The sequence below is a fragment of the Suncus etruscus genome, chromosome 2, assembly GCF_024139225.1.
Source record: "Suncus etruscus isolate mSunEtr1 chromosome 2, mSunEtr1.pri.cur, whole genome shotgun sequence".
Taxonomy (NCBI): Eukaryota; Metazoa; Chordata; class Mammalia; order Eulipotyphla; family Soricidae; genus Suncus; species Suncus etruscus.
This window is the reverse complement of record NC_064849.1, coordinates 135067574-135092485: the sequence shown is the minus strand read 5'-3', so window position 1 is coordinate 135092485 and position 24912 is coordinate 135067574. Positions and strand designations below refer to the sequence as shown.

At 42.9% G+C, this 24912-nt stretch overlaps 1 protein-coding gene across 1 annotated transcript in view; it reads left to right on the top strand.

Moving 5' to 3' along the window:
- The first annotated feature begins 1693 nt into the window (after positions 1–1693).
- Positions 1694–24912, top strand: part of LHFPL2 (LHFPL tetraspan subfamily member 2) — a 152128-nt gene continuing 128909 nt past the window's right edge. The window contains exon 1 of the mRNA XM_049766337.1: positions 1694–1712. The gene's annotated coding sequence lies outside the window, so the exon portion shown is untranslated. The remainder of the gene's footprint in view (positions 1713–24912) is intronic.

Here is a 24912-nt window from a genome sequence, read left to right as displayed (position 1 = left end):
CAGTAGGACATGAGATAGGGACATGAGATGGGGGTCATGGGACGGGGAACATGGTTAAGAAGTGTCTCCTGGTTCAGAAAGTGAATTCATTTATTGGTATGCATTAAATTCTACCAGCAGGAGAATGTGAGTGAAATATTTCCTTTTAATTTTTGCTTTGGGCCTCATTTGGCTATGCTTAGGGCTTACTCCTGGCTTTGTACTCAGGGATCACTCCTGCTCCTGGCAGGGCTCAGAGGACCATATGAAATGTGCTGGGGATCAAATCCAGCTCAAGTGCAAGGCAAGCACTCTACTATCTCTGCGGGTCTACATGCTTCCTTTTTAATTTTTAAACCTCTGATAAGCATGTAAGAATTTGGAGGCCAGGTAATACTTTATCAGTAACATGCTTTATCAGGAATAGTTTCATAAAATACTTCTCAAGATTAACTAGCAAATGATCAGGGTATGAGGACTTTGATGTGGACTGGGCATAGGGCCCAGCGGGCAGCCAAAGACATTGATATTCAGGGCAGCTCTCCAGGAGCTGGGGATGCCTAGGAGGAGAACACTGTTTAGAAGTGATTCTGTGGCCGGGCGGTGGCGCAAGAGGTAAGGTGCCTGCCTTGCCTGCGCTAGCCTTGGGCGGACCTCGGTTCGATCCCCCGGTGTCCCATATGGTCCCCCAAGCCAGGAGCAACTTCTGAGCGCATAGCCAGGAGTAACCCCTGAGCATCACCGGGTGTGGCCCAAAAACCAAAAAAAAAAAAAAAAAAAAGAAGTGATTCTGTGTGTGTGTGTGTGTGTGTGTGTGTGTGTGTGTGTGTGTGTGTGTGTGTGCTAGAAATGGATCCTAGGTCATGCACATCCTAGACCTGTGCCCTAACCACTCTGCTAGCTCCTGGCCCCTGAGTCTTTCTTTTGCTTTTTCTTTTTGTGGGGATTGGAGGGTGCACTTCCAGTAGTGCTCAGGGCTATACCTTATAGTTGACTGAAACTCAACTATCAACAACTTTTTAACTCTATCTGAATTTAATTTAATAGAAGGTTTTATACAGTGGTCTAAATGGGAGTTATATTGAACAAACTTGGCCTCAGAGTATAGTGAAGAGAAGGAAAGAAACTGAGTGGAGGAGAAGAAACAAAAATATGAAAGGATGGGGGACAGGGGCCAAGCAGTCTCAGTGTATTAATAGAGATTTAAAAAGGGCAGAACTAAATATCTAAGACAAAGTCAACAACAATAGAATCAAGAGACCCAAAGTAGGGGCTAGAGCCATAGCACAATGGTAGGGCAATTGCCTTGCATGCGAATGCTGAGGGCAAAGGGTGGATATGGGATACACTCTGGGATCATTGTGGAGGGAAGTCGACACTGGTGGTAGGATTGCCCCGATTCATTGTATGTCTGAAACCTAACTATGAAGAACTTAGTAAATCGCAATGATTTCGATTAAAAAAAAAGGAGGGGGGCCTGAACAATAGCACAGCAAGTGTGCATTTGCCTTGTGCAGGTCCAAACAAATACCAACCCAGATTGACCCAGGTTTTGATCCTCCTGTATCTCATATGGTTCCCTGAGTACCAGGTGTGGCCCCAAACCAAAAATTAAAAAATAAATTAAAAAAATAACCTCTCTCTTTCTTTTTTAGGTAAACTGAGAAGCAGACTTAGGTTTACAGCTGGCCTGTGTGTTATTTCATCACATTAAGAACTAGTTTTTCATTCAGGTAAGGGTCTGACTCCTGGGAGCTCCTTATGCTATTTGGATGGTGGAAAACAGTGAAATATGAAGGCATACTCTGAAAACCATGCTGAAATTTTCATTTATTGAGAGGAAAATCCCATGAGAGGGCCACAGCTCTCCTGTTCCTATGGAATTTTGCAGGGGCACATGCTTACCTGGTCATTTTTCTCTCCCAGTCATGGCCAAGCCACTCATTGTTCCAAGCTTACTCCTTTGTACTGAGTACTCTTCTTCTTCTGTTCCTCACTGAAGCCCAAGTGTCACTTTTGTATCAAACTGTCTGATGAAAATCTTTTGGGAGCAGAATGATTCACCGCTTCTTTGTTCACACAACTGCATGCTCTAAGTCAGTGTTTTTCATCCTTTTTATGTAAAGTCACACTTTTTTATGAAAAAAAAAATCACGGGGCACATCACCATTAGAAAATGTTAAAAAAACTAATTCTGGCCCGGAGAGATAGCACAGCGGCGTTTGCCTTGCAAGCAGCCAATCCAGGACCAAAGGTGGTTGGTTCGAATCCCGGTGTCCCATATGGTCCCCCATGCCTGCCAGGAGCTATTTCTGAGCAGACAGCCAGGAGTAACCCCTGAGCACCACCGGGTGTGGCCCAAAAACAAAAACAAAAATTCTGTGCCTATATTGACAATATATAAATTAATTCTCTTGAATAGGAATCAAATAAACACAAAGCAATTATTTAATAATTACTTTATTATGAAATAAATCATTATAATCTAATGATTGGTCTATTTGTGAGCCAAAGCCGCATGCTACGGATGAAATTTTTCCCATGGCACACCAGACAATATCTCACGACACACTAGTGTGTTACGGCACAGTGGTTGGAAAATGCTGCTTTAAGTGCACATCATTTTGGGGCCGTCGCCATCTTTTCCCTCTATATGTGACCTTTCATTGCCACTCTCCCTGGGATGGCATGGAACATACTTTTCAATAAATGAATGTTAACCTGAGAAAAACAAATGAAGGCCAGAGCACAGCACATAGTTTCTACACCAGGGAAATGTTGAGCAGAGTGCTTCTTCGAGTGACTGACACATTGAGGGCTCACATGATTGTGCTTAATTGAGAAGGTCCCATAATATAGTTAAAAGTCAATAAGAGTTTGGATCTTACTCCCATTTAAAAGGGTAGTAAGTTTCTGTTTGTAAGTTCAGTTTCTGTTGAATCATCATCTTCCTGAATACTGAGTAGGTGATATCAAATCATGGAGCAGAAATGTATTCAAGACAACTGTGGCCATGAGCAGCCTGCCCCCTTGACTGCCCTTGGATGGACAGTTGTCAAGCAGATTGTGAGAGCCTTGGTCATGAAATATGACCATATGTGACATGTGACATGAAATATGCATGTGTATAAGTTGGCATCTATATGGTGCCTAAAAACTAGTGCAATGGGTAGGGGGCTTGCCTTGTATGTAACTGACACAGGTTTGAACTTCATATGGTTCTTCTGAACACCATCAGGAGATTTCCGTAAGCACAAAGCAAGTCCTGAGCACCCTCAGGTACAGTCCAGTCTCTCACTCCTAATAAATAAAAGCAAACAATAGATTTTCCTAATTGGTATTCTAGAGGAGAGGAAATGAAAATATTTCTGTGTATTGTGAGCTATTTTTTAAAAGCACACTTTAGGTTCAGATAACTTTAATAAAGAGATTTTATAAATCAGTGCACTTCACTTTTCCCTGTAGTTTTTAGTAAGCTGAGTTCTGAGACATGCTCTGATTGGCTCTTGGCCAGATTGCTTCATCCTTTAGGTTGGGAGTAGCAATCCTCAGAGTTGTGGTCAAGCTGAATGTTGGAGCCATAATGGGCCTGAGTCTCTTTCAGAATTGGTGCTTGGCCAAGTTCAAGGAAACTGGGGCCAGGGAATGAGGTGCTTAAATCTAACCATGTACCTCTTTTACATAAAATGAGGTCTAAGTGTTTGCTCTTACCTTTGTGCCCAAATTTCATATTAACATTGCTCCTTGTTCAGCCTTTGCAGTTGGTTTTGTTTGGGTGAGCCAGTGTTAAAGCAGTGTTAAAGCATTGTTTTTCTGCTTCATGCAGTTTCTGCAGCTCAGTTGGAGTACTCAGACAGCAAGTCCAATGTAAAGGCTGTCAGATCCTTGACTTCTACACTTAGGGTTGAGCAAGTTTCACAGTTGAGTGAAAAATTATTTAGTAAAAGACAAAACTGCAAAACAACAACAACAAAACTTCAAAACAAACAAACAAACACCACTCAGGTTGGCCTACCCCTGTTCTTAAAGTGTTTTGGGTACAGCAAAGTCAACTTTGCCCAGATATTGTCAGTCTCTATGGAATCCAGTTTGTCTCTCATGCTAGATAAATAAACCAAGAAAATAAGTTGCAGTTTATTTTTCTTTGGAGGTCTCCTAAGCAATCAATGCCCATGAGGCCCAGGGGCTACTCCCCATGTTACTCAGCCAACTAGGCCTATAGTTTAGGACTGGATTACAACCCAGTTCAGACACAGAGGCCCCTGACAGTGCTCAGGCACCATTGTATATCTTTGCCTGACTCATTGACCCCTGAACTGCCTGGCTCAAGTTATAGTTGAAGATTTGGGTAGGTTTGAGGTTTGCAGGGGTCATGCCCTTAACGCAGAACCTGAGCAACTCAAGGCAGCTGTGGTGTGTCTTCTTGCTGCCAAGAGCAAGGGAGATACCAGTTAGCTGCTTATCAGTGGCTGGGATAGCTGATCCGTTCCCTCCTGGTGTTCAGCACGTTCTTATCAGGCTAGAAAAAGAACAATATGGGCCAAGCGCACAGATTACTGGACTGGCCCCCTTTACTCCAGAGCTATCACACACACATGGGTAATCAGGGGCTGTTAAAGAACCCTTAAGTTCAGAGGTCTCCAAGGGGCCAGGGCTGGTCCACAGGTATAGAGTTCGGTAGCCGGAAGCCACTGTTTCCCATTTTGATTCTAATATCAGATCTGTGGACTTGTACACAGGACAGGTGATAGCTTGCAGACGTGAAGAAGCTAAAAAACACAGCTCTAGCTTAACCTTCTGTACCCCATATAAGTCTAATAGAAAGTCCATTTAAATTATCCAAGTCCTGACTTTCCTTAGAGCATCTGAACTTCGAGATTTTTCACTTCTGATTTAGTTAGGTTTTGATTATGGTTCACCTCCAGTGGTGCTTTGGGATTTCCCCAGGTTGAGTTCTCGGAGCCATATGGGTACAAAGGTACCAGATTGCCAGCAAACCGGGCATCTCATGTTCTTTAGTGCTATTAGCTGCCTCCCCACCCAAATAGTGCTCTTGAATTTAAAAATATGGGCTTTTCTAAAGATGGACCTGCTAGGGCTTCCACAGTAGAATGATTTCTCAAGCTTCTGTGTGTTTCGGTTTGCTGTTTGGGAGCATTGGCCACCATCCAAGGTCACTGTTAGGCTTGGCCCTCCCTGTGTCCAAGATGGACATTTGGGAGCAAACAGAGCAGACACAGCAGTCTCCAGCTTCACTGTTGCTGTTCTACTGGTCTCTCCAAAGCTGAGATGCCTGGGGAAGACAGTGACTGGTGACAGGTATGGAATCACTCACCATAGCCCCTCTCTAGACCTTAAGTCTCCCAGTTTCAGGTGATGTCAGTGTCTTCTTAAAGAAGCTGTTTCCAGAACAGGCCTTCCGACATTTTTTTCCTTTCCCCAGAGATTGACATCTCTGGGGAGTTTTCTCCTTCAGGCTTCTGGTTTCTAGAGAGTGATCAATGCATATTTAGGAATCTCTTTATTATTTGATTAGGTCCATTGTCAGCTGTGATAAATCTGCTTTGTCTCATGCCCTGCATCAGGAGTTTTTTGTTTTTTGTTTTATGGACCACACCTTTTGACACTCCGGTTACTCCTGGCAGGCTCAGGGGACCATATGGGGTGCTAGGGAATCAAACCCAGGTTAGCCACCCTACCCGCCTGTGCTATCACTTTGGCCCAGTTTTGTTGTTTTAAAGAAAAACTTACAGGTAGTGCTTGCCAGATAAAGTTGATTTTGTTCAACCACTCATTTAATTTTTAAATTTAAGGCCCCACCTGGTGATGCTGGGGACCACCCCAGAATGGGGGGTGGGGCTAGGATGGATGACCAGACACAGCCAAAGATCAATCTGTAGCTTGGCTTCTGCACACAGAGCAGGAGATCCAGCCACTGAGCGACCTTCCGGACATAGGATAGTTGGTTTTGGTTTTACATGGAATGGCTTAGAGTGAGACCTTTGCTTTATGAAAAGGTTAGGAATGGTTTTTGTTTTTTTGTTTGTTTTGCCTTTTTTCTTTGTTGTTGTTGTTTTTTGTTTGTTTGTTTTGGTCACACCCAACTGTACTCAGTGCTTACTCTTGGTTATGTGCTCAAGACCCATTCCTTCCTGGACTTTTGGGGGGACCTTATGGGTTATCTGGGATAAAATCCATATCTGCTTGGAGAAAGGCAGGCAAGTTTCTGTATCTACTCTACTCTATCTCCAGCCCCCTGAGATGTTGTTTTAATTACTCTTAAGTTCCTTAGTTAAGAAAGAGCTTTTCTGTAGAGCACTTGCTTTGCACTTGTCTTGGGTTCAGCCCCCTGGCACTGTGGAAGACTTAAAAACCAAACAGAAGAAAACACTTGTCTTTGTTTTCTTTAATCTTAGGAACCTGAGTTGGAAAGAGACTTTTACTAATAAAAGTCGATAAAAAAATAACTTTTTGTATTTCCTCTCCCATTTCCTTTTAGTGAAAAAGAATAAATGTTCTGCATTTTCTCCGATTCAGCATTTCTTACATGGAACAGTTTCTGTGACTTTTGGAACTCAACTCTTTAGGGTCCTTTTTAAAAGTAGCTTCACTAGCTCCCTCCCATTGCCTTCTTTCTTTTTCTTTATTTTCTGGTTGGCAAACCTGGTGCTCACCTCACCTGCATTTTATCTGCCTCCCTGTGGTGACTGCAAATCAGCATTTCTGCCCCTGATGGCTACACTTGGAAAAAAGAAAACAAGCTGTGGACGCGCCCATCGCAGCCCAGCAGGCTGGGGAAATAGTTCTCATTCTCCCTGTCCCTGGGTTCAAAGTGCAGAAACGTTTTATGGGGGCGATCAGCCCTCCCAGCGTGCTGGCTTGAGTGGACCTATATGTTAGTCTGGTGGACAATTAACCAGACTGACCTCCTCCTTTTGCTTTTGCCTTTCTGGCTGAGTTGACATTAATGCTTAGAACGAGAAGGCCTCTGCCCCTAAGAGGAGAGCGCCAGGCAGGGGTGGGGAAACATTTGATCTTGTTCAAAGGGGTGTCTCTGAAGCATGAAGATTGAACTGATTGTGACCCTACCCTGGAAGCAGAAGCATCCTCTGGAGAGCAGGCCCAGAGGAAGACACTGTCACTTCCTAATCCCATTGGCCCAGAGGTTCTGGGGGTCTCAGGCTTTCAAGAGAGGTAGAGAATTGGTGGTTGGAGGTAATAAGATAGGCCTTAAATTAGAAAAGTAGGAGGCCATTTTAACTAATTTTGTGGTTGTTACTGAGGAATAAAAGGCAGAAGAGATCATTTCATTAGCTCTCCTCCCAGCCCCCCTTCTTTTATCCCAATCCCAATTTGGAGATCTGGCCAAATCTCACAGGGGCTGGTCATTCCCCTCCTAGTCAACATGGAGCCAATCTTCCACCCTCTAGGGGAGCACTGAAGGAGGATCAGTAAGTCCTGGCTTACGGTACACAATTTTTTGCTGTTCAAGGAAGAGGCTAGCAAAGGCTAGTAACTCACTGGGCTGAGAGAGCTTTGTTTGAAAGAAGTCTGAGCCCAATCCTTGTTACTTCATGGTCCCCCAGAACTGCTGGGAGTAAGTAGCAGGCAAATTAAGCAGAGCAAGGGCTGGGGCAGATAGAGATGAATATGGTGAAGTCCTTTGCTTGTCTGGGACCTTTTGCAGTGCCTATACTGTGCCTGAGCAGAAGGGGCTGCAGTGTCTACTGTTCACCTCACCATATCTTACTGGTTTATTTCTGGGAATCCACCTTCTCCACTTTCTTATTTTTGAGTTATGTGTGTGTGGGGGAGGGGGAGGTGGGCACACCAAGTTGTGAATCATAGCTGGGCTCAGTACACCATATATGATGCGGGAGAGGGGTATAGAATCTGGGGTTTGGCTATATGCAAGGTAAACACATTACACTTTCACTGTCCCTCTGGCTCCCACAAACTGACTCTCTCATGTCCGACTTCCCTCTGCTTTCCAGCTACCCCTTTTCTCCTCTATATATTCCTCCTATCTCTCTGCAAACTGTTCTTAAGCAAAAAAGGAAAAAAAAAGATCTAGGAAGAGAGATGCATATCGAAGGTAGGGTGCTTGCCTTGCATGTGGCCTACTTGGGTTTGGCCATTCATAATTTACAACTTGGTTTCATTCAAAGCAAAAATCATCTTGTTTTCTTTATATCTGTTTTTCAACTTGGTTTCACCTAACTTGGTTTCTTATTTACCATCTTGTTTTACATGTCTCAAGTAACTTGTGTGGGACTAGCTCAGGATAGGGCTTTTGTCCCCTGCCTAGGGGTAAGCTCTGTACTCAATAAAAACAGCAGTTGTGGCAGGCAGCTTGTCTCTCTTGCTTGATGAGGCAGAAAGCTACCTTACCATACATAATTCACCCTCTCAGCCTGGTTTGGATTATTTTCTGTGGCAACTCTTGATCCAGACCCATTTGCCCAGGGTGGGATACTGCATTTATTGCCTTTACATCCGGAAGCTGATCAGGGACTTAAGAAGAAAGACCTCAACAAAATGCTGAGTGACGTGGTCCCTGGTGGATTAAGGCTATGACCCCCTGGTGGATTACGGCCATAATTTCCTGGTGGACTAAGTCTGTGATACTGTCCGGGCTTTGGAATGAAGATATTAAGCCTTTTTCTATGCCCTTGACTATAACTCTTAATAATGATATATATGCTAGGTGGCTTGATGTTACTCTGGTGCATTCGCATACATTGATTGCTCTGGAATGTTCAAGCAATACTTTCTAAAATGATTTCTACATTAGAAAGTAAAAGCACCTTTCCAGTGATGATGTGTTTGTTCTCTAATTAGAAGCCGTCCCAAGGCTAGAAATTCATCGTTCATCACTGGTCTTAAACCAGAGACCTCCATCATCCAAGTCTAGTACATCAGACAGGGAAGATTTCTTCTATTTCTTCTGACTCAGAATCTGAAAGTGTCATAGCAGAAAGGCCCTCTGTATCCCCTCCCCTACAGCCCCCTAGAGACTGCCCTACACATAGTTCCAAGCGAAGCTCACAATTACCGGCAAGGCTCTATGAATCTAAAATTTGGCACCCTATAGGATCCTCTAAGCACCTGCAAGAAGAACTCCTGAGCATAAGCCAGGAGTAAACCCTGAGTACTGCTGGGTTGGCCCAAAAAACAAATAGATGCTCATAAAAGCCTTATCCGTGGTTAAGCTTGCCAAGTCATAGCACAGGTGTATGTAGCAGTCTTGAAAAGCTCTCTTGTTCCACCGACCCTGGAACTGATATTTCTTCCCAGCATGGGGATAATGTTGATTCCAGACAGTTCCCTCTGTGGAGGATGTGGTGCCTGGGGAATTTCCCAAAGGTAAATCTCTAGCCAAGTGTTTTCCTGAACTGTTATCTGAGGGGAATTTGGAGGTGGGGGGAACTATTCACTTGTTGGACTAATTACTGCTTCTCCATGTCCTGTATAAGGATTGTTTCCCCCTGTGAGATGTGGAAGCCAGAGTCCATTTGCTCTGGTCATGGGCTGGGCCTTTCCTTCATGACTGGTTGATCAGAAGTTGGCCGCGCTTCAGGGCCTCTTAAGCCTTTCTCTCTGCTGTGTCCAGGAAGTCGTGGTGCAGTGTCATAAATGATGTGAGTTGCTGAAGAAGAAATAAACAGACACAGGCAGCATGCAAGAAAACCTTGGCAGCACAGCTCCTGTTTTTCTGTCGTTTTGATCTGAAGGAACCAGATTTCCTCCATGTGGGAGGAATGAGACTGCAAGGGTCTCTGTGCCAGGCAGCCCGAGAAGTGTCAGGCACAAGTCTCCTAGAGCAGGGCTGTGCTTGTCTGCAGGGCTCTGGGACAAAAATCAGTCGTTGAAGCTTGGCAGAGTGGTGCTAAGTCACATGTCAGCAGCCTGGGCTATACGTTTGCAGAGTAAAAATAGCCCCTGCTCAGGGAAGCAGAACATTTCAGAAAGTTTCAGTCCCCTCTTGGCACTAAAACAGAGAAATGAGAAGAGCTGGGGAGGACTTTAAAATGCTTCTTGTGCAAGCCCTCTAATTTTAATTAAAGATGCTAAGTACTTTGGCTAAAACCCCATCGGGTAGGTGCCATTGATTATTAGGTTTCTCCCAAGTGTTTTTTGTTGTTGTTGTTGTCGTCGTTGTTCCCAGGTATTTTTGTTCTGTTTTTTGTTTTTGTTTTTGTTTTTGTTTTTTTTTTCTTTTTTTTGGTTTTTTGGGTCACACCCGGCGGTGCTCAGGGGTTACTCCTGGCTGTCTGCTCAGAAATAGCTCCTGGCAGGCCCGGGGGACCATATGGGACACCGGGATTCGAACCAACCACCTTTGGTCCTGGATCGGCTGCTTGCAAGGCCAACGCCGCTGTGCTATCTCTCCGGGCCCTGTTTTTTTTTTCTTGATAGAGGGGCCATTCTGGTAATGCTTGGTTCAGTGGTTCATGTTCTCTGACCAGGATGTTATCTTCCAGGTTAATTCATAAAGGAAGATTTACAAGGGTGGTGGTAGCGGGAGGTGTAAAAAAAAAAATGAGAAGATTTTTGGAGTTAATGCAAGATTCAAGTTGCCAAAGACTCTAAGCATGATGATGGCATTTATTTCACTGGGTCTGACCTGAGAAAATGGCATTGATGACTAGTGATGGTCATCTGTGGTCTGTATCTCCTGCTCCTGTACTTGGCTGGGGGTATGTGCATCTTTAAGTGGATCTGACAGCTTTTCTATAGGTGTCTGTAGCTAGGGATGAGTGCATTTCTGGTAGAGGTAGGTATAAAGCTCTCTGCTGAATTCTTGTATGTGGAATATTTGTGCCATCTCAGGTCGAGAGACATGTTCTTCCTTCACTGGTCCAGCTGACTGCTTGGTGCTGGCTTTGTATGATCTCTCCTATCTTCTCTTCAGGAAATTTGCTTTTTTTTTTCATTTTTGATCTGAAGGGCCAGTTTTCCTCCATGTACCAAGGACCTGAGATGTGCAAGGCGTTGGGCCTTCTAGATTCGGGCTCTACTCATATACCCTGTCTCCCCTTGAACCATTAGACAAACCCACAACATTTGCCAAGGAAAGAAGTAAGTTGGTTTTGGTCCTGTTCTGTATCCTGTGGTACTGATGGAGCTCCAAGCTGGTAGATGTCTATAGGCCAGAGGTGGGTCTGACAAGGTCTTTGAAGCAGGTGGAAGGGGCCAGAGCGGTAGGGTAGCACAGCGGTAGGGCATTTACCTTGTATGTGGCTTACCTGTGATGGACCCAGGTTTAATCCCTGGTATCCTATATGGTTCCACAACCCTGCCAGAAGCAATTTCTGAGCACAGAGCCAGAAGTAACACCTGAGCACAACTGCTAAGTGTGGTTCCCCCCCCCCAAAAAAAAAGCAGGTGGAAGAATGGTTATGATTGACTGCATTATTAGAATTTACACAAGAGCAAATAGTTTGATACACTGACATTCTACATAATATTGGTTTGGTAAAAAGTGGGTCTTTGTCATTTAAGATTTTGGGTTCTCTTGTTCTTAGGCACTGTTCTTAGGCACTGATGTAGTTATTTGCCAGCTGTTATGCAGCCTGTCTGATAGTGCTAGAAATATATTTACTTTAAAACGAAATATTCTGTGGATAAAGCTGAAAATTGGAAACAAATTCCATTTGAATGATGTATATATGTTGAGAAAGACAGTTAATTTGAAAAAATTATAGTTTCATAATTTCATTTACACGAGTGGAACATGGTGATTCTTGAAAAGTACACACAAGATTCTTGAAAGTACACACAAAAGTGAGGGAGGTATGTCCTCAATCCATCTCTGAACCTTGTACTTTTGTGAATTTACAGAGAAAATCTGCCAGTGACTAAGACTGAGCATTGCCTGCAGGTAAAACCTACCTCTTGCTTGCTTATTGAGTCACTTCTTGCATATGTTATTGTCTAATAGTTCTTGTCTTTTTTTTTTGACAAAAGATCTATGAGTGTTTCTAACCACAATGGAGAAAGAAGTTAATAAAATTATACAATAGTTATACAATAATTAGTGTTCATGTTTATAAGATTAAATACCAAAATGTGGTATAACTATGTAGAAAGATTTGATTCATTATGGAAGTTTAATGTTAGCAGGTTAAAAGATTGGCTCATATTTCACAAAATGGGCAAGTATGTTAATATTATTACCCTAATGATGTATGAATCAGTGCAGTTTTATAGGGAATAGGTATGGAAGAATCAAAGTTTGTGGTTATTTGTTAGCATCTTACTCTTGCCACCACAAAAACAGAGAGGTCTTTGAATTGTGTTTCGTGTCTTATCTTCCATTTATACCTTTTGTATTTTCTCAACATGATTTGTTCCCTGCTGTGTTTTTTCAAAGAGACAAAATCTTTTTCCCAGTTTAGTCACTTCTTCGTAAGACCTGAACCTTCATCTCTTCTCAAAAGGGTCAACCTCTTTGTTCATCCAGTGCAGGTTCCAAGGATGTCTCGTATCCCCTCCTCCTGGGGTGGCAAACAAGTTCGACACAAAGAGCCAAAATTTTAAACTGTGAGAGTCGGAGAGCCATACCACGCAGTGACCTGCCAAAACAGACAAACACTCACACAAAAGCATATAATTTTTAACAATAATCTATTCAACACATACTGCATTTTGCCATTTTGAGTGAGGGTCAAAATCCTGCAGTGATGGTGAGGGTGTACTGCGTCCTTCACACTAAGAACTAACGGCCAGATGTGATTCAACATGTGACACACAGGTCCCCCGGCTCGCTGGCCCGTGCAGTTGTTTCCGAGGGATGAGAGATGGGAGGACGCAGCCTGGGGCGGGACTCCACGCTCAGAGATCTCCCCTCAGAGGTCCCTCCTCAGAAGCAGCAGAACAAAATCCAAACTTGGCAAAGAGCCACAGTATACAAAATCATGATAAGAGGCAAAGAGCCGCATTCATTTTGGCCAGGAGTTACATGCAGCTCAAGAGCCTCGTGTTCACCACCTCTGCCCTAGTCTTTTCTAGAACCTGGTTGAAGCTAATCATTCTTAGATGAACCTAAATTCTTTTCCTTTTTTTTTTTTTGTTTATTTTTTTGGGGGGCACACCCATTTGATGCTTAGGGGTTACTCCTGGCTATGCGCTCAGAAATCGCCCCTGGCTTGGGGGGGACCATATTGGACTCGGGGGGGATCGAACTGAGGTCCGTCCTACGCTACCTCAAGCGCCAACTTCCCAGCCCCGAACCTAAATTCTATTCCTTGCATACTCCATGATCTAAAAAATGTGGCTGATTATAACCATACAGGATCGAACAGTATTTGACTGCACACTTTTTTCAGCTACATTAAGGGGCCAGAGAAGTAGTATAGCAAGGAAGGTACTCCACTTTCATGTAGATTGGCTGCATGTGCTCACACACACACACACACACACACACACACACACACACACACACACTACACTCACTCCTGCCTGTTTCAATTCCCTTCATTATATATGGTCCTTCGAACCCTGCCAGGAGTGACTGTGAACATAAAACCAGAAGTTAGTTAGCCTTGAATGCCACAGGGCATGGCCCATAAACAGAAAACAAACAGAAATAATAAAGAATGTTAGGAAGTGGGAGTTGAAGTGATAATACTGCAAGCAGGGCATGTGCGAACCCAGGTTCAATCCCTAGCACCACATATGGTCCCCTGAGCCTGCCAGGGGTGATTCCTGAAAATAGCCAAGTGTAGCCTAAAATCCATAAAACAAACAAACAAACAAACAAACTAGAACATTGGAAAGCTCACTTTCTTAGTAGCAGCTCTGAGAGAAGAGGCTGTATTGGAGACAGTACTCCTCAGCATCATTTTGTCACAGTTAGGCTGAACTGGATCTGTGCACAAGTTCAGTAGTGGTGAAGAGCCAGCCTGGAGTCTGACAAGCCTGATACCCAGTCTTGCTCTGCTCGCCTGGACTCCTGACAATAGGGCTGTGACTAATATGTCCAGACTTTGCTGCTTGATCTGGAGAAACAAGGACCATCAAATTGCTGAATTGATAGAATCCTTCAGGACTTCAGGATCCCTTACATATGGCCCACTTCTAACACCTCATATACAGAGGTAGTTGATATTGCTGTTAGAAAGTGGGGGGCAGTGAGCTTTGAGTAAATCCAGTAATGACCAAGAGTTTCTCCAGAGCTGTTGCCCCCCTGCTAGGTGCTCAAAGCCCGAAGCCTTTCCATGGCTGCTGTTTTCTGGCGTGGGCTGCCTGGAACTGTGCCTTTTTCCATATCAAAGTGTGCACAGACGGGTTTCCTGGAGCGACAGCCTGTGTTTACCCTTTTCTCCCTAGCAGGCAGGTTTTGTAAACTGGCCTTTTCCAGGGCTTCCTTTGCCTTTAGGATCAAAGGAGTTCTACAGTGTGTCTCTTGACATGAACTGTCATTTAAAAATTCAGTAAGGGAGCTGGAGAGATAGTACAGTGAGTGAGGTGCTTGCTTTACACACAACTGACTTGGGTATCCCAAGTGGACTCCATCTCCACCCAGCCATGCCAAGACTGATCCCTGAGCATAGATTCAGGAGTAAGCTCTGAACACTGCCTGGTGTGTCCCCCAAACAGACAATTTGAATAAAACAGGAGAGAGAAATGATACGGGAGTAAGGCACTTGTCTTGCAAAGGCTATGGTGGAGACAACGGTTTGAATCCTTTTATTGCTTTTTGTTTTCTGGGTACCACTAGGAGTGGCCCCTCCCTCCAATTTGTTTTTGATTATCCCTAAGATGAGATTGGCCAGAGGATGTTTGTATTTCTCAGGAAAATGACTCAGATGCTACCTTGTGAATGCTTTCTCATGAATGCTTGGGGCCAGGGAGAATATTACCCCCAGTGACACTCTGTATAACAGTTGGGGCCCAAGTATTCAGGATTTTTTCCTGACCATGGGTATTGACCATACCAGGGCCAATTCAGTGATTCTCGGAGTACATGCAGTGCCAAGGATTAAATGCACGGCTCCTTTAAGCTACTGTCTTGGCTCCCAGAAGAACTGTCTCTTAAAATGAGCTATTTCAGATCTATGGAGATAGTTCAGTTGGTAGAGTGCATGCCTACCAAGGCCCCAGAGTTTGATCCTCATTCCTCCTCTTCTGAGCTCCTTTGGGAGTGGTCCTTGATCCCCACTGGGTGAAATATCTGTTGAGGGAAGACAATGCAAAACCAATAGTAGTATAAAAGGTGTTTATTTCCTGGGAGAAAGCAGCAACCCAGTTGCAGACCCAGCCCCCTGCTACCAGCTGTGCTGCTCTTTGAACCAAGTCAGCAGCGCAGTTTCTTTTCCTGAGGGGATTGTGGTTCCTCAGGGCTGGGCATGGTGGTGTCCTGGAAACCTCCTTCCTTTTCTAGAGGAAAATAGCTGTTCATGCTAAAATAGGAAATCTTGGTGCTCATTTGTGGTGGAAGAGACCACACCAAAAGTGACTGTCTGGCATTGTGCAAAGGTGAATGGCAGTTTGGGAATATGCTTGAGCCTGGGAAGGTTGACAGTTCTTGCTTTGGAGGAATGAATCTGAGATTGCCTGCCCCAGCAGAGCAGAACTGCTGGAAAGCTGCTTGTCACACAGACAAGCCTCTATGGCCTGGGGAGTGTGGCAAGGGCTGAGTGGGTTTGGTAGGATCAAGCTACTTCTCTGTGGTTCTGGCTATTGTTCCCCTGCTGAAGCTGACAGATGGGCATGCTGTGAGGTCTGGGCTGAGTGAAAATCTTGAGTTTGCTTGCCACTGCTAGAAGCACTTTACAAAGAGACAAAGAACCCAAGCAATTGGGCACAAATGCACCCAAAGAACCCAAGAACCCAAGAATTCAAACATACGGGTACAAAAGAACTCAAGCGCATGAATGCAGAGTCCTTTGAAGATGTTTTTGGTTGTTTTTTTCTCATTATGGATGTGGCAGAGTCTCTAAATTAATTAAAAACCGAGTCCTAAAGAAGAGCTGTATGATGCGAATTGTGATGGCCAAACTCTCAGAAGAACTCTCTTTTTTAGTAGTGGAGTCGATTTCTCATGAATGCTTGGGGCCAGGGAGAATATTACCCCCAGTGATACTCTCTATAGCAGTTGAGGCCTAAGAATTTGGGACTCTTTTTCTGGCCATGGGTGTTGACCAACACCAGGGCCAATTCAGTGATTCTCGGGAGAACATGCAGTGCTAAGAATTAAATGCAGGGCTTCTTTAAGTTACTATCTTGGCTCCCAGAAGAACTTGTATCTTAAAATGAACTATTTCAGATCTAGGGAGATAGTTCAGTTGGTAGAGTGCATGCTTACCAAGGCCCTGAGTTTGATCCTTCATTTCTTCTCTCCCCAGCATCTTTGGGGAGTGGTCCTTGATCCCTGCTGGGTGTGGCTCATTCAAAGAAATATCAATAAAATGAACAATTTTACTAGTACTCAAGAAGTCCCACTGCAGGTTATTGGTACCGAAATCAGGAAAGAAGCACCACAGAAGTAAATATTGGCTTCACAACACTTACTAAGTGTTGCCTCACTAAGCGCACCTGACAGCAGGATGTGCCAGTTTGGGTGCTCACCTGTGAACGGAGGCATCTGGGATCCTCAAGCCTCAAGACCAGCTCCTTTCCTTCATGAAATGCTGTCTTGTCACTGCTTCCAGTGTCACAAGGGATGGGGCTCCTCTTATCTGCTGCCTTTCCCACCACCTCCTGACCCACAAAATGGATGCTGCAAAAAGTTGTCATTTCAAATAAGTTCTAAAGATCTCGAGAGCCAACAAACCACCACATTGCCTAGTGCAATAGAATCTGCCTCTAGAAGCTATTGAGAGCATGTTCTTAGTCTTTCGAAAGAGCTACCATGACTAGCACATGTTTTGCCTTACCCAACTGGCTTTAATGTCTTTTTGGCAGAGACTGTTAAACTATTCACAAATATTTTAATTTTAATAAATATTGCTTAACAACACATTAAACAAATAGCAGTTGAGGTGGTTCCTGTTTAATCTGGAGTTTAGGGTGGGAGTCCTTGACCTTCATCAATTGCCTCATCTCAGATGATAGCTCTTCTGTCCTAAGGCAACCCTTTCCAGAAGGACAAAGTTTGAAAGCGCATTTCATTTAATCTTAGAAGACTGGATCAGCATGTTCTAAATTCTGTTCCAAGTTGTGGGCTCTCAAAAGGTAGTAAAAATTATAAGTTTATAAAAAATATAAATTATGCCTTGTGTGCAGAAAGAGATGTATTTATCTCTGCCTATTAGCAGACTGAATAAATCTAAACCTGAGCTGGTTAGGGAGAGAAAACATGCAATTATTTGAACTCTTTTCTTAAGAGGACTAATAGCATTCTTATAAAAGTGAAGTCCCTGGCACTTTTGAGAAAATAATGACCATTGTTAGAAGTCATTTCTGATGCCTTGGATTTTGAGAGCCTTAGTAATGAGGTCTCCCAGCTGCCTCGGGAATGTCAGAATTAACAACCCGCTTACCAAAAGTGTTTTCTCCTTAATGAGAGCATGTGGGTTGGCTGAGTGCTTCCCTCTGTGCCAGAATGCAAGTGAGTCCCTAGTTGTTAAGATTTGGGCATTCAGGATGTTCCTGTTAATGCTAATACCAATGAGAAGTCAGACATATTGGGGAACTTTAAGGGCCTTGCTTTAAGGGCCTTGGTTAGAGTTCCCTTCTGCTAGGATCCTACAGGATTGCCAGGGAAAAGCTGGCTTCCTAATGCCCCCTACATCCTGCCTCCCTTTCTGCTCCCTACTCTTCCCATTCTTTCTCCTGCTCTCTGAAAATAGAACATGAATATCTGGTATGATTTAGTTATCTGGGACACTTGGAAAGACTCAGTTTGTGTGGGAGTGGCCATACCCTGTGGTGTTTGGGACTCACTCTTGGCGCTGTTCTTAGCAAAGAATAAGGGATTCTCCCAAGTGGAAAAAGCCACTTTCTGATCTTAATAATATGAACACCACTGGGCACTTCAAGCCCTACACTCTGGCCCCACCATTGCCAGGTAAACTTTTGGGTGTGTGTGGGGGCACATCTTTGGGAGTTACCTTTGGATAATCTTTCCAGAGTGGCACCCCAAAACAGATGGTTGAGAAGAAAAAGGCTGAGCTGAGGTAGGTGTTTGCAGTTTCCATTAGCCTGGAATTATTTCTTTTTATGCAGCCTGGTGCCCTCGTGGCATCTCCTTAATATTTATAAGCCTTGGTTTTTAATTCAAATTTAAATTTAGACTTTAAATATTTAAGAATTAGAAATAATTTTAAGGGGCCAGAGCAGTAGTGCAAGTGGTAGGGTGTTTACCTTGCACGTGCTAACCTAGGATGAACCTTGGTTTGATCTCCCGGCATCCCCTATAGTCTCCCAAGCCAGGAAAGATTTCTGAATGTCACCGGTGTGCTCCCCCCTAAGAAATAATTTTAAAATTTGGGGATAATCTGAGTACTTTTTATTTGTTCTTCTGACTTCTCATTGACACATACATTAGTTTCAGAAATACAGCAGGATTCCATATCTGAATATATTGTCAGATGATTCATGGTAAACCCAGTTAACATCATAGGTATCACTTTTCCTATTGATGATTTTTGAAGATCTACTTAACAACTTGCAAATTTGTAGTACAGTATTGTTAATTGTAGTTATCTGGACATTAGACCACATGTTTTCTTGGATAACTGGGAATTTGTACCTTTCAAGCCCCTTCACCCAGTTACCCATCCCTTGCCCTCTACCTCTGACAACCTCCAATCAACCCACTCAGTTTTAGAAGAAAAGATCCCACAAGCAAGTGAGCTCAGAGGGTATTTGGCTTCAGCTGACTGAAATCTGAGTGCTTTTAGATTAGGCTGAACAAAGGAGAGGCCTTCACACTTTGTTCCCATCAAGAGCTCAGATTAGTAGGTTGAGGATTGTCTGGCAGGTCCTAAATTAGTTTAAAATCATGAGCTGAGAATTGATCAACAAACAAACTAAAAATGTCCACTGTATATGGATTTGTTTTTAGAAAAGTTTTTATTAGCTGCTGAGTCCTTATGACTGAATCCTTATGTTTGGATTGTTTTTAGTTTAATTATCAGTTGAACCAGGCAAAGTTTGTTGCAAAAAAAAAAAAAAGGGGGGGAAGCAGTCTGGCCTGTCCATGCATTGCATTTTCTTTTCCCATAGGCTTTTGCTTTGGAACAGGCATTTTTCCTGGAACTTTCCTTGGTGACCTTCTTACTTTCTTTGTTTTTCTATTGGTTCTCCATTGCATCTTGGTGGGGAATTGGTCTGTCCACGGCTCCTTAGGGAACAGGAAATAGAACTCAAAATGCCTGCCCAAGAATCACTTGGAAAAATACACTCAACATTGTAACAGGAAGGCTTCTATCTTCTGCATTTATGGTGGTGAAAGGAATCTTGAATTTAAATTTATAAAATGTGACTAGCTGAGATAAAATAACGGTTAAATTGAGGAAGTAAAAACTGAGGCTCTTGGGACTGAGAGATAGTAAGAGTGGTTAAGAGATGTGACCCGAGTTTGCTTCTTGGCACCATGTATTCCCTTGAGCATTACTGGGCGTAGTCCTGGAGGACCCTGAGCACCCTTTGAGTGACTGGGTATCCCTGGCCCCACAGGGCCTAAGCAGCATTGCCTCCTGGGCTTTTACCCTGAACCAATGGCCTGGTTGGCCAGAAACTGATGGCGGGGCCCCTGGTCTCCTGAGCACTACTTGAGAGCTTGTCAGTTAAAAAATCAAATCAAGTAAAGTAACCCAGATTCTTTGGCTACACTCAGAATTTGAAATTAGCTCTAACCTTGACCAGTTGGGTGAAGATTGGGAAATGACTTCTAATGTTGGGGCAATGCTTTTCATATTTGAAGTATTTAGTACATTTTTTTTGTTGATAAAATGTCATTTGTATTTATTGGTTGGGGGGTGATGCTCAAAAGCATGAACTCTGGAAATACTTGGGATCATATGTGATTCCAAGGATCCAAACTTAGGGTGCAAACAAGCACTTCATTCTATACTTTTTCTCTAGCCCCATGGTTCTCAATATTTTAAAAGGACCCTTGATGCTGTTTAATTTTGTTTTTGTTTTTGGGCTATACCTGGTGAAGCTCAGGGTTTATTACTGGCTCTGTACTCGAGAATTATTCCTGGCAGTGCTGAGAGGACCATATTGGAAGCTGGGGGATTGTACCCGGATTAACAAATTGCAAGGCAAACTCCCTACCTACTGTTCTATCATTCCAGCCCACTCTGACTTAATTTCTTTTTCTTTTCTTTTCTTTTTTTTTTTTTGGGTCAGACCCGGCAATGCTCAGGGGTTATTCCTGGCTCTGCGCTCAGAAATCGCTCCTGGCAGGCTCTGGGGACCATATGGGATGCCAGGATTCGTACCATTAACCATTAACCATTAACACTTTACCTCCATGCTATCTCTTCGGCCCCTCGATTTAATTTCTTATCCAAAAAAAAAAAAACTTGCTCACAGGGGAGCGGAGAGATAGCACAGCGGTAGGGCATTTGCCTTGCATGCAGAAGGATGGTGGTTTGAATCCCAGCATTCTATATGGTCCACCGAGCCAACGGGGACTGATTTCTGAGCATAGAGCCAGGAGTAACCCCTGAGAGCTGCCCGGTCTGACCCAAAAACCAAAACCAAAACAACAACAACAAAACTTGCTCACAGCAAATGATAAATCAAACAAAAGGTGGAAGGCTGGGCTTCATTCTGCTGACTCGCTTGTTTGAGCTCCTGGCTCCATGGAGCCACCCCATCCTTTCTGGGCTTTATCTTCCTGAAGGACCTGAGGATTCATAGGTGTGCAGGGAGTGGCATGCACTAGGGGTGCTACAGAGGAGGCTGGCATGAGTCTGCCTGTCCGTGAGCAATTAGTGGCCCATCCCATGTGCATTATTAAGGCTGGCTTTTTGCATAGCTTTAATTCATTAGAAAATCACCATCTCCCCAGCACCCTTCACTGCAGCCGTAAGGGCATTATGAACAGAGGGCTGAATGCTCTTGTAACTGAAGTCCAGTACTTTTCAAACAGCCCCTGGCTGTTATCACTGTTTTTAGGAGCGAATTTCATGGAATTGAGTCTGGGTGTTGGGCAAGGAACGCAGCCTTTGTGTAAAGGAAATGTGCCCTGGGTAGATAATTGATTCTTGATAGTTTATTCTTTCAGTCAAATTATTTTTGTTGCTGTTAAAAATTAATTTTAATAATTGCTTTTGGATCAAGCTGTTAAATGACTGAGCCAAGTTTGCATACCCAATGAACTTTTATGGCAAACTCTCCTCTTTGTGTGGTTATTATTAGGATATTTGTAAAGCACTTTAACTGCTTATTGGAAGGTTGTGGATAAATAGTAGTCAAAGTTTTAGTGTATGGGGAGAAATGGTTGAACATAGCATTCCAGTTCAAAATGATGCAAATACTTTCTCTACTATTAACCAATATTTTATTGTTGTTGTTTGGGTTTTGGGTCACACCTGGCAATGTTCAGTGGTTATTCCTGATGGCACTCAGGAATTATGCCTTTTGTTGCTTGGGGAATTATAAAAGATATCAAATCCTGGGTATCAAACCCTGCTCAGTTGTGTGTAAGGCAAATGCCCAACCCACTGTGCTAACACTCTGACCCCTAACTATTACTTTTAGTGGCTATTTTCATGTTTTTATTTTCTGAAGAAAGACCTATGCAAAAGACTGAGATCGTTTTTATATTTTTACATCATTGTTCAATTACTTTTAACATTTTTTCCTTTAAATTGAGCAGATTTTTTTCATATATCTTTGGAATTTAAATGTAAGTAGATAATGGGAAATGCTCTATTGTCCATGAACAGCTGCCTGAGTTTGCATTAATTTGTGAGAAAAAGTTTAGTGGAAGCGTAGCCCTATATTTTTTCCTCTTAAAATTTTTTTCTCTTTTGTTTCCTTTTAAAGGAAAAATACCATAAAATAAGAATTGTTGTTTTGCTGTTTGAGAGAAAAGTACATTCCAAGAAAGGACGATCTTAATATACATTGTGGAGTGTGTGTGTGTGTGTGTGTGTGTGTGTGTGTGTGTGTGTGTGTGTGTGTGTGTGTAGAGAGAGAGAGGATGTTTAGGCCATACCTGTTGATGCTCAGGGGCTAATCCCATTGCTGTGCCTAGGGAGATTGTGGGCTACTGGGAATTGAACCAGAGTCATCAACATGCAAGGTGAGTGCCATAACACCTGTATCATCTCTGATACAGAGATGTATCAGAGATTTGTGGATTTTCAAGGACTGTATATTCAAAGAGCTTGTCTGTACCATGTTTGGGTATTGGACAAGAAACTGCAATGTATGGAGGAAATGGAATTCGAGAAAGATTCCTGGGACCCAAGTAATTGTATAGCAGGTAGGGTATTTGCCTTGCATGTTTAATTACTGTCATCCTGTAGGGCCCCCTTTGCCCCACCAGGAGTACTCCCTGAGAACAGAGTGAGGTTTAAGTTTTGAGTACTGCCGGATGTGGCCCAAAAATGTAAAAGGCAAAATATTCTCCTTAGTCATGTTTTATGTTCTAACAATAGACATTAAGTACAGCTTTAAATGGTCTGAGCTCCCACATGATCCATTATACATACACATACACATACATATACATATACATATACATATACATATACATACACATAGCAGAAATCAAGATTGTTAGAAGTACAGATTTGCCTGCAAAAGTAATCTGTGTTCACTTGCAGCTTCAAACTTTCTAGATCCTTTCCTGTTGCACCAAGGATAACATCTGAAGTTGTTCTCAAAATGCACCGGGCTCATGTACTGTGGTCCAAAAAAAAAAAATTTGCTCTTATTTGCTCAAAGTTATTAATAAAAACTTGTATTTGGTTATTTTTCTTTTTTCACTAATAATTATGAAATCTCAACTGACTCAGTAACTGCACATTAACTCTATTTCTTGGATGAGAAATACTTGTGCGTCTTATTTTTCCTATGCATTGCTCCTTTTTAAGGTCTAATCTAATGATAGCTTCTCCTTTACACATGAGGGGTGTCAGCATATCAGTCCAATCCCTGCATGTGGCCAAACCACCTTTGCCAGGTAAATGAAAAGTCCTATAACTCAGGATTATATCCACCGAGGTGGTGGGTGGGCAAGGAGCAAGGGCTGGAGGAACTCTGTTGCTGTATCATTAGAGAGATTTTGAATAGTCTGCAGCAGACAGGGATCCTACCAGTCCTATTCTTTCACACACACTGTGCTTCCTAGTGGATGTTTTATTGAATTTTTATTTGCTGAGTACCTGAAAATTTGTGTTGTATGTAGGATATTAAGGAACTTACCCCCATCACTCTGATACACAATACATGAATCCACAATGTGGATGCACCAGGAAAGGATCTATCATAAACTTTATATACTACTTTGAGCCTTTACTCCTTGAATGTCACATTTGCTGGGCCCACTTACTGATCTGACCAAACTTGGCTCTTACAGTGGGCCCTAACTTTTGGAGGAAGCTCTTTCATTTTAGCATCATTTCCTGCTCACGCAGGGTCCCTAGATAGATTTAGAAGGTCTTTTACAGTCTATGACCTCTGATCCTTCTGGAGTCCAAGGGCAGGAGGGCTATCTGGAAAAGGACTAGCTGGAGGCAGCATAGCCCAGCTCTGTCTACAATTGCTCTGTAGCGCGGACATTTCACCAGCTGAACATAGAGCTATAGCTTGCATCCAGGGGCTCATTAGATGGCAGCAGCTTTCCATCCTTCAGATAAAGTATGATCAATATTCTTTCTAGAAAAAGGTGCTTAAAGTTGTATTTATCATTGTCCCACACCCCACCTCCTTTCAGCTCCACTTCCAAATGATTTGGGCAAGGGGGAATTGAACCATAGTTGATGGTGCTTTGGGCTTACTCCTGGCCCTGTACTCAGGGATCACTCGTGGTATTGCTTGGGAATTCTAAAGTGGTGCTGGGGATCAACCCATGTCAGTCACATACAAGATTAGTTAGTGCCTTACCACTGTGCTGTCTCTCTGGTCTCGATTGCCTGTAGCTTTAAGGATCACCATGTGTACACTACACCACAGCCTTAGATATTTGAGACACACTCTAAGGCATGTTTTGTTTTTATCTGTACTATAAGGTTTTAATTTGGCAATAAATTTAGACACCTTTCTAAAACAAGAAAACAATTCTGTTGTATCATGTACTGTGATTTATTTAACTCATCCCATATAGATCAACTATCTTCCAAGTATGAATAATACACCACTAAACAAACCTATACATTTGTCTAATTATCTCAAAAGATAAATATGTTAAAACTCCTTAACTATAACCACCTTAGATTATTATGCAGCTTCACCAATTACATACAAAATAGTTTTGTTGGTTTTTTTAATATTATTTTGACAAAGGAAAGCTGTTTCATTGACTTTCTTTAGTATTATTGTCCAATTTTTTTTTTTTTTTTGGTTTTTGGGCCACACCCTGTGAGGCTCAGGGGTTACTCCTGGCTATGCGCTCAGGGGTTACTCCTGACTATGCGCTCAGAAGTTGCTCCTGGCTTCTTGGGGGACCATATGGGACGCCGGGGGATCGAACCGCCGCGGTCCGTCCTAGGCTAGCGCAGGCAAGGCAGGCACCTTACCTCCAGTGCCACCGCCCGGCCCCTGTCCAATTTTTTTAAATCATGAAATTCCCAAAGTTTTTAAGCTACTTGTTTTTATTTAGCAGATAGATTTTGAATTACTAAATAGGACGCAATTTAATTTTGTAATTTTGTGGTTAAAAACCGAAAGAACATATTCATTATGTATTTTTCCTTATTTTACTATATCGCTTGACTATATATACTTGTATGTGTGTGTTCTTTTTTTTTTTTTTTTGGTTTTTGGGCCATACCCGGCAATGCTCAGGGGTTACTCCTG